The 11188-nt window shown below is 45.4% G+C and overlaps 1 pseudogene; it reads right to left on the bottom strand.

The window, feature by feature from the left end:
- Nucleotides 1-6816: 6816 nt before the first annotated feature.
- Nucleotides 6817-11188, bottom strand: part of LOC112547981 — an 11013-nt pseudogene continuing 6641 nt past the window's right edge.

Raw genomic sequence — 11188 nt, 5'->3', positions numbered from 1 at the left:
CCCAAGGAACACACAACAATAAAGGCAGCATTTATGATTATTAAATATACTATTATGATGATTAAATATACTAATGTGCAGTGCGTCCTACCATGTACTCCCATCCCCCACCCGCCCACCCCCATTTTGTTTTTCTGGCATGCTGGCACTCCGTCACCTTCCAAGGTAGACATTGTGGTTTTTTCGGCACTCCAGCCAAAAAATGTTGCCTACCCCTGATGTAGTATATGTCGTACATTTTTTAAAACTGAGAAACACTAGGTGGCAGTGTCTTATATACATAAATGATTACAAATTATTTTTCTTGGCCATGAACGCTGTCCACTGTTGGAAGAAATGCTGCATTGTTGGTAGTTATGTAGTGTGGTTTCTTTGGAGTAGGGAAGTTTGCACTCTGCCTTAATCTCTCTAACTTAAATAATACTTGTGATCACACATAACCATGTCTGGCAACCATGCAGATATTTTCCTGTGAGTCCTGCCAGAGGAAATGACAGAGTTTTTGATCACCTCTGTTCCAGAACTTGTGTATGTAGTATGAAATAAAAAACTTGCGCTAAGATTATACTTAGATGCTATATAAGAGATGTGTACAAGCCTCCAAGTACCAACTGGGAACAAGTCCTGCCAACATTGCCCCACCTAGCCACCTATGTGGGAGACTTTAATAAGCACCACATGGACTGGGGATACTTGTCCTCAGATAGTGCTGGTGAACTGCTTGTAGACTGGGCCTCAAGAAACAATCTCCCCCTGATATATGACCCCAGGCAACAAGAAACATTCCACTCAGCCAGGTGGGGCAGAGCCACTCACCTGACCTGTGTTGGGTCAGTTCCCCTGATGGTCATCCTCAACCAGCACAGTGCCTAGTTGTGGATGATTTCCCGCATGGCCAACACAGGCCGTCACTTATACATATTGGCCTTTGCCTTCCAGTCATCATCAGCCCAAAGACGATGTGATGGAATTTCTGCAAAGTGGACTGGCTAAAGTACAGTGAGACTGTGGACCACAGTGTTGTAAAAATACCCGTCCAGAATATACCTGTAGAAGAGGCATACAACTGTTTTTATGGTGCTATTTATGAAGCTGCTTGCATGGCAATCCCTCGTGGATATCAACCCATATACGTCTCATGCCTCGACATGGAGAGCGTAGCACTCCAAAAGGAGTATGAATCATCTGGCAATCCCAATGTGGCAGGCCACCTCATTGAGTCTCTCAGTGCTGCATGTTGTGCTAAATGGGAAGAAACCACAACAGAATTTAATTTGGCTCATTCTTGCCAGAAGTGCTGGAGCCTAATCCTCTGCCTTGGAACAGCCCAAAAACCACCTGCACCAAAACGTCCATTAATAACCCCAAACCAAGTTGTCAGTCACCTACTACATGTAGCCAAGGCACCGCTGGGAAAGAATACAAAGCGCACCACTCATCAAGAACTGCGGCAATATCAGAAGCAACACACGGAATATAATGGCCCTGACCCTTCAAAGTCACTGAACTGGAAAAATTCTTAAGTGGCCTGAAACATGGCAAACCTGCTGGATACAACATCTCACCAGAATTCTTGAAACAACTTGGGCCCTGTGCTCATGTATGGCTGACCCAGTTATACACAAGAATCATCAGCTCGCAGTCACTCCCAAAGAAATGGGGTATGGCAAAAGTTATTGCCATTTCAAAACTTGGCAAAGACCTCATACTGGCAGCCAGGTATTGACCAATTGCACTACTGTTTGTGTGCTACAAGGTTCTTGAGCACCTCATTTTACAACGGATATCCCCAGAAGTAGAGATCATCCTTAGCGTTGACCAGGCCAGATACTGGAAGGGCTGTAGCTCATGTACTGGCACTTACCACCTACGCTGAAAAGGTTTTCAGAAGAGCCTGAAGACAGACATAGTGCTATTGGACCTTACAGCTGCCTACAATACAGTATGGCACACTGGCCTGGTTCTAAAGCTGTCAAGAGTACTTACAAGCTGGGTTGTTAAAGTAGTTGAAACACTCTCCTCTATCTTAAACAAAGTTCACATGGAATCAAACAGCACAATCATTAGGCAGGACTAAAATTGTCAGAGGCAGTATAATGCATAATAAAATAAGCACTGGGAGAATTGCTGTTCTTTGAGCGTTGCATCCTTTCAAAGCCTGGTGTTACCTAGATGAGGCACAATACTTCCTCTAACTTCAGCTCAAAGGAGGGCAGCATCTTAAAGTTCCTAATCTGATTTTTTTCCCCAGTAGAAGTGTTGTATTATTATTTATCTATTATTACAGTACCTGGCACAATTGGGCTTCATTCCAAGCTGGAATCTAGTTTATATGAAGACTACTTTAAAATTTGTCTAATGGCTTTAAAACACAAAACTGTTTTTGTTTTCAAGCAAAAGCTAAGTCTCCAGAGTGTGTTTGTATCTTCCTGACTGAAATTATTCTAGGACATCTTTCAGCTAGAAATTGACTAAGGTTCTTTTACATCAAAATCACTGGGTGATTCTGACATGGTAATATTCTTTGGATTAATCTCTAGGGCAGGTGGCAGTAATTGCTGGCAATAGGATTTACATTGCTGTGGTATCTTAATGATTCTGACAAGGTAATGAGCAGCCTGCCATTTCAAAATGGTATCAGATGAAGATAAATCCTATCAGATTTACATGAAATATCATTAAAATTTCTACTCTTTGAAATTATGGTACCAGCTGAAATGGTGCACAATGTTTTGGATTTTATTGAAGAACAAGGATTTTTTATATCTGGATTCTACTGCAAGTTAAAATAACCTCCCCATGCGTTTGTTTTGTGTAATATAAAGATTAGGTGGATTCTAAAAGGAAAACATTTTTTAGCAGTTGAGACAAACTCATTTTGATAATGAAGAATATAGCAACTAATCTTTCTGAATTCTCCAAAGTTTTTTATTTTAATTCATTGACATTTTTGTTTCATTCTCCGTTGGAAGTGGGGACAAAAAGACAATGATATTTTTTTTTTAGCCTTAGCCTTACAGAAAGGTATTTTATAGAAGGCAAGACTACACATTCTTTGAAAGAAAACATTTATTGGTGATATTTTTGGCTGGGATGAACTAGTTGTTGGCTAGGATGATCTAGTTGGGGATGGGCCTGATTTGAGCAGGGGCTTGGACTAGATGACTTCCTGAGGTTCCTTCCAAACCTAATTTTCTGATTCTATGATTCTATTGCCTGAATTACTTTGCCAGTGTAGGCTTTTTATTTTCATTTTGTGAGGATAAATTGAAATTTAATGAGTTGAAACATAATAGTTGCACTTACATAACTTACTAAGCATGAAACTGATTGCTTCTTTATCCAGTTATTTAATCTGGCAACTATTGTGATATTGCCGTTTCAAATAATTTGTAAACCTATCTTTGGTAATGCCGATTCATTTTAGAAAGGCCATGACTTTTCAGAGAGTCCTGATGTGTCATCCTACACAAATTAAGACTAAATGAAAGTGGATGCCATAGGCATTTTTTTTTAGAGCAGCACATGAAAAGAGGCTATAGCTAGGGCAGAATGTACATGTCCAACTCTTGTATTAAGTGGGTAATTTCAAATATATAATGGCACTGTTCAGGATCTATTCCTTGCTCTGTCTGCACTTCTGAATGCAGTCTATTGTACTGATGATCTTTAAAGCAATTGAATAAACTGTTATCAGGTCAGGAAAGAGACCATCTCTCAGGCTATCAGGTGATAATGGTTAAGAATCACAGGAGGAGTTGTTTTCTTCTAGCATTCAAAAAGTAATATTACTAACAAAAAACCCCCATTGTTATGCCTAAGGCCACCCTATGTCTCTGCCTGCCCGGAACCTTTCCCAAGCTCTCCTTCTTGCTTGGCTAAAGATTGAGAGGAACTGTCATAAGACCCAAAATCCATTGTAGCAGTTGAACAGAGCTGTGAAATCCCTGATCTCAGCACAGGTTTAAAGTCATCTGAAGCTGATAATTGGTTGTTCTCAACTGAGAAAACTCAACTGAGAAATCTTTAGAGTTCTATGCTCTTGTATTTCAAGAAAGCTGAAAAACAGTGAATACTTTTTTCTCTGATTTGTTTTGTGGCAGAAAAGAAATCACATTTGGAGGGGAAAAAGTGATCTGGTGTAGCTTGTCAGTGCAAATATGTAGTTTTGCAGGGCAATCTGATAATTACAGAAGTCACAGTTTGTTGGAGATAGGCTACATGTAATTAATGGCATTTTAAAATATTTTTATATAACCTATTTGGAAGACATATACACAGTAACAGTTACAATTTTTAAATATTTTATGTATCGTAGTTGCTGTTAAAATCCTTACAAGTGTTGTTTTGCAAGTAATTAACATTTTTGTGATTTCCATTTGTATTTTCTCTGTATAGGAAAGCCTTCGGTCATGTTAAAATTAGGCTAAACACATATTTTAAGTGACCAATGTAACAAACAAAGCTAGGTAGCTAGATGCAATCTGTAAGCAGATATTAAAAGACCTCTTCACTGGTTCAATCTGAATACACATTGCAGCATATATTAGGCTTCCATCCCTGATCAATTTATATGCATTAGGCCCATGGTATAGGGTTACCATATTTCCAGTATCAAAAAAGAGGACACCTGTGAGGGGGAGGAGAGGAGGGGCATATGATTAGGGGAAGGGGGCAGGGACATACCCATGCCCTGCCTCTGCCCCTTACTCCTAAGACCTTGCCCCCCAGTCCTGCCAGTGCTCCCCACTCCCAACCCACAGCCCCCCAGTGCTGCCGATGCCTCTCACTCCTGTCTCTCTTAGCTGGGAGTTTGCTGGGGCCCACGCATAGAACATGTGACCCCTGATAGCCAGTCATCTTGCCCGCTGCTCCTGGCCTCAAGCAGTCCCAAGCTGCTAGTGCCTTGGAAAGCAGAGAGAGCAAAAACCTGGACATTTGTTCACATTTTAAAAATCTGCCTGGACACAAGGACTGGAGGCCAAAACGGAGGACATGTCTAGGAAAACCTGGATGTACGGTAACCCTACCCATGGGGTTTCCCCCATTTGTGTGTTAAGGAGTGTCTGACCTTGTCCATAGCTTTCCCCACAGGCAGGGCACCTATCGAGTTTGTTCCGTGTGGATACCCAGTAAGCCAGTGGTATCCCTGTATTTCCTGGAGTTTCTCCCACAGTATGTGGGTGTGTACAATCTCCTAAGGGGTTTCCATATTGGAGCCCTACATCTTTTCTTTTGCAGGGTTCTGGAAATCTAGGAAAGGGATCCCAGAGAGAAATTGTGGTTTATGTTGTTTTCATTACACAGCAGAATCCTTCTGAAATTCTTTGCTTAGGACAGTGATGCAAGCGGCAATGAAGGAGATGGGAAAGAGGACAGATGGCAAGGTAACAGCCCCAGGGAGGAGTGAGCTAGTAGTCAGCATTCCCTCTAAGCTATGGGGTGTGCATGGCCACACACGTGCACCTGGCAGCACGGCATGAGCATGCCTGCATGGCCACTCACACCGCACGACTTAGAGGGAACTCTGCTAGTAGTCTTCCCTGGAAAGTCATGCTCCACAGATGAAGGGGGGCTGTAGTGCGCTATCCTGAGAAATCCCTGTCTTCCCCTCCTACAGACCCTGTCAGTCACCCAGCCATGGCCTTGGGGAGAGGGAGCATCTGGTGTATCTTTGCTGTGAGGAAATCACAAACTCTCCTAGTTTTCTCATCTCTTGCTGGCTCTGCTGGGTGATAATAGGAGCAGCATCTTGGTTTTAGCTTCTGTGGTACAGGTTGTAGCTGTGTTGGTCTAAGGACATAGACAGACAAGGTTCTTTGGGTAAATCTGATATCTTTTATTAGATCAACTCAAATAGCTGGAAAAATTCTTCTTAGCAAGCTTTCAGTTATAAATCCCCTTGGTCCGGCTGAGGAAGCCTCTGCAGTTGGTGTGTGCTCTTCCTAGATGGAGTAGTAAAGAAGCCAGAGGCTGGTATGCAGGCAAGAAAGGCAGTCAGTGAAGGTGTAAATTGAGGAGTCAGCAGGTCAGAGACAGGCTGGGGAGGGGAGGAAGGGGAAAGCATGTAGCTGGTGTGCACCAGAATGAACGCACACTAGAAATCTACCAAAGACAAGAATACCCAATTACCTATGGGGGCACATTTCTCACAAGAAAACCACTCTCTGTTCAGTCTCTCAGTTTTAATCCTCAGAGAGAATTTACATAGCACCTTTCATAGGAGAGCCTACAGAGTTGACGTCATCAGTCTCCTGGATACAAAAAATCATGGACTAAATATAGACATTGGATTTATGACACATTATAGCCTGCCTGACATCTGACTTCCCAGGTACCTCTCCACTATTTACCAGCTACATTCATTCCCCTTCCTTCAGCTCCCCCCCCCCCCCGCCTGTCTCTCAGCCACTGACTCCTCAATGTACATCTTTGCTGACTGACTTTCTTGCCTGCAGCCCAGTCTGTGGCTTCTTTACTACTCATTCTATCCAGGAAGAGCACACACCAACTGCAGATGTTTCCTCAGCCTGACAAAGATTATTTATACACAAAAGCTTGCTAAGAAGTTTTCCAACTATTTGAGTTGGTCTAATAAAAGATATCAGATTTACCCAAAGAAACTTGTCTGCCTTTTAGCTTCTGTGGTATTTCAGGAGTTGACTATTATCTGCTTTCAGGCTAAGGAACTTTAGGGAGCCATAAGATCTGTATGTCCATTTTGGTGAAGCAGTTGAAGTTAAGCGGTAGGCCTAAGCCAGAGACATAACTTAGTGTTGGTGCCCTGATGGTGGTGGTGCTTGAGGAAGTGAGTGCTTAATTTCTTGCGCGGTGGCTGCTACAGTGGTGGTGTAGGCTGTTGCTGCTGCCTGAGCACAGGCTGCTGCTGGGCCAGTGGTACAGGTTCCTAGGGGGCTGCCGTTTGGAGCTAGACACCTCTCCAGGGCTGGTGTCTGACACATCCCCCACCTTCCCTCCACATCTCTTCTCTCTGTTACATGATTGCATCCTCTTCAAAGTGTTTTATTACCTCAGCTTGCTCCTGCAGTATTGCCAGCTTTTCAGGATATCGTTGCTGCTGACAGTCTTTGGCCTTTCCTGAGGCTGGCTTTGCTATAATAAAATGAACTTCAGCCTTCACCAGAGAAACCTTCTGTAGCTGACTGACTGTCCCGCTTGCCTGCCTTTTGAGATACACAGGCAGTTGGGGCTCTTCAAGAGGCAGCCGCTCTCCCTCCTCGCTGTGGTAACCCAACATGCCTCACGTGGAAGGATGATGGAGAATCCCAGTGCAGACACTACCATTCCGCATTTTCTCCCATCTTGTGAGCCCTAGGTCAGGCAGCCCCATGCTTGCTAAGAGGCCTGGGAATGAGTATAGGGGGTTTCATTGGAGCCCCCTCCCGGCCTGGGGAAGAATGGGAAACACTCCTGAACATAGCGGTGCAGGAGGAACAGCAGATCAGAAACTGGACTCGCTGGAACAGCAGCCCACAGCCTGGGGCTTACACTAGCCCATCCTTGGTGAGAAGCTGTGCCCACAGGCAGGCAGTGTAAGCTCCTGGCGGGAGCGGAAACTCCATTGGAGTTTCCTTTTCTGCCTGTATAGCAGACAGCAGCCTGGAAACTGTCCCCACTTCTGGAGGGGGGGAGTTAAAAAAGCAAGAGCTTAAAGAAATCATGGCTGCCTATACACATGCTGGAGGCAGGGGGCATTTTAATTAGTGCAGTTCCTGGGCAGCCACTCTAATTAAAAGGCCTCACCATCAGGTTTATCTAAACTTAATTCAATGAGGTTTACTTAAAGGGCCTTGCAGCGATTTTAAAATGCACGGGACTTAATACATGTGATGTTGTGGCAATGCTGCAGCTTTCTAATTAGAGCATGGAGCAGACTCAATTAACTGTGTCTGTGCCAACATATTCTAATTAAAATGCCAATGAGCATGTGTATAGGCAGCCCATATTAAAGAAATCTTCGTTATTTGGGGGCCAGCCCTAACTTGTGGGCTCTTCCCTTGAAGTTTTGAGTTTTGGGGGTGGGCAGCAGTGACCTAGGCAGTACCCCCTTCCTCAGTACCAGAGTCATTCCAGCCTTTGAGGGGAAAGGGGCACGAATTAGAGATGGGTCAGAGATGATTCAGGACCTCCTAGGAGTGAGTCTGCAGGCTCCCCTGGTGTCCCTGAGCTCCCAAGGGGGAGCAGGGGTCCGGGGCACCAACATGCCCTTCACCTCTGCCTGCTGCCAGGCTAAGACGGACTGGGCCTCACCCCTCGGTGTTTACTCCCCGTAGGCAGCTGTGCCATGCTGCTCTACTGCTCTACTCTTCACCAGAGAAACCTCCTGTGACTGACTGACTGTCCCGCTTGCCTGCCTTCTGAGATACACGGGCAGTCGGGGCTCCTCAGGAGGCAGCCGCTCTCCCTCCTTGCTCTGGTAACCCAGTATGCCTCATGTGGAAGGATGATGGAGAATCCCAGTGCAGACACTACCATTCCCACTTCTCCCATACTGGGAGCCCTAGGTCAGGCAGCCCCATGCTTGCTAAGAGGCCTGGGAATGAGTATGGGGGGTTCAGTGGAGCCCCCTCCTGGCCTGGGGAAGAATGGGAAACACTCCTGAAGCTAGAGGTGCACGAGGAACAGCAGAGCAGAAACTGGACTCACTGGAACAGGCCTCAGCAGCTTGGGTTAAACCCCAGTCACTGCAGCTGAAGACTCAGAAATGTGTTCCCTCTACTGGCGCTGAGAATGACGTGTCAGCACCTGTGATTCCAGGGGCCTTCTGGTTACCCTGTGAGGCCAGGTGGAGATTGCTGCCATCTTCAAATGGCATCATTTGCTGGCTTTACCTCCCCACCCTTGTTAGGTGACACCTCCAAGTTATGTCAAGGAGCACTCTGGCCCTTTGTGGCACTACCTGCTGGTTGGGCTGGCTCCTGACCTCTCTCTCCATTTGTCCTCCAGTGGCACAGCCAACTGCTTGGGAGTGCACTTTAACTCCTCAATAATGCATCCTAAAAGGAGCGTCCCCTCCTCCGTGTGAAGTAGGCCTCCTGTCTGCCTTCTCTGTCAGCCCTCTATGTTGAGTTTAACTACATGAGAATGCAGTTGCAAATGATCACAAAGTACAATTGGCAGGCTCTACCAGACCACATTTTTTTCTAACGCTATTTATATTTTTCCTATTTTTCCTATAACAATTTAATGAGGTATAATTTCTGGAGTGATCTTCTGACATTTCCTGTGGCATTGTGGTAGGCAGCTTGAGAAGAGAGCACACACTCTGGACACAGCATTTGGTATCTTAAAAAAGGAGGACCATTTTTTGGGAACACCTGCTGTCGAGAAAAGAGAACAGTCACTTAATATAGAAGAATAAAGCAAGGGTCTCTAAAGGTCATTTAGCCCAATGTCCTTCCTCAACAAACAAGCTTCTCCTGTGGACAGGATTGGATTTCGTACAGGGAAACACCTTTAGATTTCCAGTCCAGTCTTGCAATCACTCAGCCATTGTACTTAGCCAAAACGGGGTTTACAAGCAGAGGGAATAAGCCATGTGTGCTATGAAGGTGTGCTGGGGTGGGCCACAGATAGCCAGCTTGACTGGTTCCTCTGCTGTGACCAAGCTCTGCAAATTTCATGCTTGAAGGTCAGGAATTAACTATCTCTTTCCTGCAGTGCTGCATGGGAGATGGTAGGTAGGGCAGCAATGATGGTCTCTGGGTAGGTCAATGAATGCGGATTCAGGAGGCTTAGCTACATACTTTCTGCATGACCCTGAGTACATGGCTTAACTTAGCCATTGTCACTTCCCCATACATATCTGTATCAACTCCCATCTCTTCTGGTACAGGAGGATCTTGCTTTCCAATATTGTGAGAGAGTGTTTCCAACTGTTCCATGGAAAGGGAAAAAAAAAAGGCAGGCAGGGCTGTTTGATCTGTGCTCCTCAGGATTACACAGTCACAGAATGAGGGATAGACAGTGGTGGCGGGGCTGTCCTCCCAGCCACAGTTCCTGGTGGTGCCATGAATGACCAGGTGAAGCCCGAGTCAGTGGGTGGAACGAGGGCCCCTTCTGTCCTACCTTCTGAAATCAAGGGTGGAACAATCTTCCATACAGGAGCCCCAGCTCAGCCCCGCCCCTTCCCTGCCTCCACTGTTTTCCCTCCTCCTCATAACATCTTCCCCCTCCCTTGTGCAATGCAAATATCTTTCCTGCCTACACCTGCTGTGCTTACTAGTCCCTTCGGAAATGCTTTGTAGCTCTACCACTGCCTTTGCTGTCCACCTTCCATTCCCTACCAGAACAGTTCTGCTAGCTCCTTTCTGCCCCTTTTTGTCTGTGTCCAGGGTGGCAGGGCTTGCAAAGCCTGAGTCAGGAAGTATTGCTCAACCCATGCAATTCTTGGATGTGGCACCTGACCAATAAAATGTGCCATTTGGCATCGCTCTGAGCAGCAGTAAGACCCAAGCTACCCATTATATTGGAAAGATTAGAGCAGTAGATTGCATGGAAGGGAAGACATTCCATACTAATCTTGCAGAACCAGCCAACCTGAGCAGAGGAAGGACACAGAACGGGTATCCTTCCTCCACACTACTGGATATCCAGAAAGCAATGAGCTCAAAGACCTCTGGGAGTGAGCAAGGTAGCTAGGGGCTAACAGCATGGGCACTGTTGCAGAGGAGTGGATACAGGGAAAATTTCTCATCTAGAATGAGGGATGGGAGAGCAGTTCTAGTCCCCAGCATGTAAGAAGATGACAGAAGAGCTAGAGAAAGCACAGAGAAGGGCAATCCAAAGGATGGAAAAGAGAGAGGAGGCACTAAGGTCTCAAATGCACAAAGTCTTCATAGATTTGAAGGGCAGAGACACCAGAGTGATCAACCAGGTTCTGCTGACCCTGCCTGCAGAACTTCAGCAAGTGCTATCAGTATCAACCCAAACTATTTCAGGTGATGCTCCAGCCTGTCTTGTACAAAGACCCAGCCTTTATTTCAGGACTTCAGGTGAGGGACAATTCATCCTACCCCTGGGTAAGTTGTTTCTGTAGTTAATAACTTGTTATGTAACAAGAAAATAATGTGCACCTTAGTACTAGAATGAATCTGTCCAGTTGCATCTTCCAGCCACTGTCTCTGTTGCATCTTCTCTTCTGTCTCTGGATGGAAGATTTAAGAGT

Source organism: Alligator sinensis, unplaced genomic scaffold (assembly GCF_000455745.1).
Source record: "Alligator sinensis unplaced genomic scaffold, ASM45574v1 scaffold671_1, whole genome shotgun sequence".
Taxonomy (NCBI): domain Eukaryota; kingdom Metazoa; phylum Chordata; order Crocodylia; family Alligatoridae; genus Alligator; species Alligator sinensis.
The sequence above is the reverse complement of the archived record's forward strand: the minus strand, read 5'-3'. Positions and strand labels throughout refer to the sequence as shown.